The sequence below is a fragment of the Chrysochloris asiatica genome, unplaced genomic scaffold (genome assembly GCF_000296735.1).
Source record: "Chrysochloris asiatica unplaced genomic scaffold, ChrAsi1.0 scaffold00046, whole genome shotgun sequence".
Classification (NCBI taxonomy): Eukaryota; Metazoa; Chordata; class Mammalia; order Afrosoricida; family Chrysochloridae; genus Chrysochloris; species Chrysochloris asiatica.
In genome coordinates this window covers 881,014-881,458 of record NW_006408564.1, presented here as the reverse complement: position 1 = coordinate 881,458, position 445 = coordinate 881,014, and positions in this window count along the sequence as shown.

Sequence of the window (445 nt, the reverse complement as noted above, 5' to 3'; positions counted from 1 at the left end):
CAATGCTGTCCATTCCTTGCCATGATTTGCACAATTGAAAGCCATTGCATAGTCAACAAAGCACAGGTAAAGATCTTTGTGATATTTTCTGCTTTCAGCCAAGATCCATCTGACATCAGCAATGATATATCTCATTCCACATCTTCTTCTGAATCTGGCTTGAATCTCTGGAAGTTCTCTGTCAGTGTATGGTTACAGCCATTTCTGTATTATCTTTAGTAAAACTTTACTCACATGGAATATCTAAAATATTGTCCGATGATTTCTGCATTCCGTTGGGTCACCTCTCTTTGGAATGGGCACAAATACAGGTTTCTTCCAGTCAGTTGACCAGGTAGTTGTCTTCCAAATTTCTTGGAATATATGAGTAAGTGCCTCCAGTGTGGCATCAGTTTGTTGAAAGATTTCAATTTGTATTCCATCAATTCCTGGTGCTTTGTTTTTT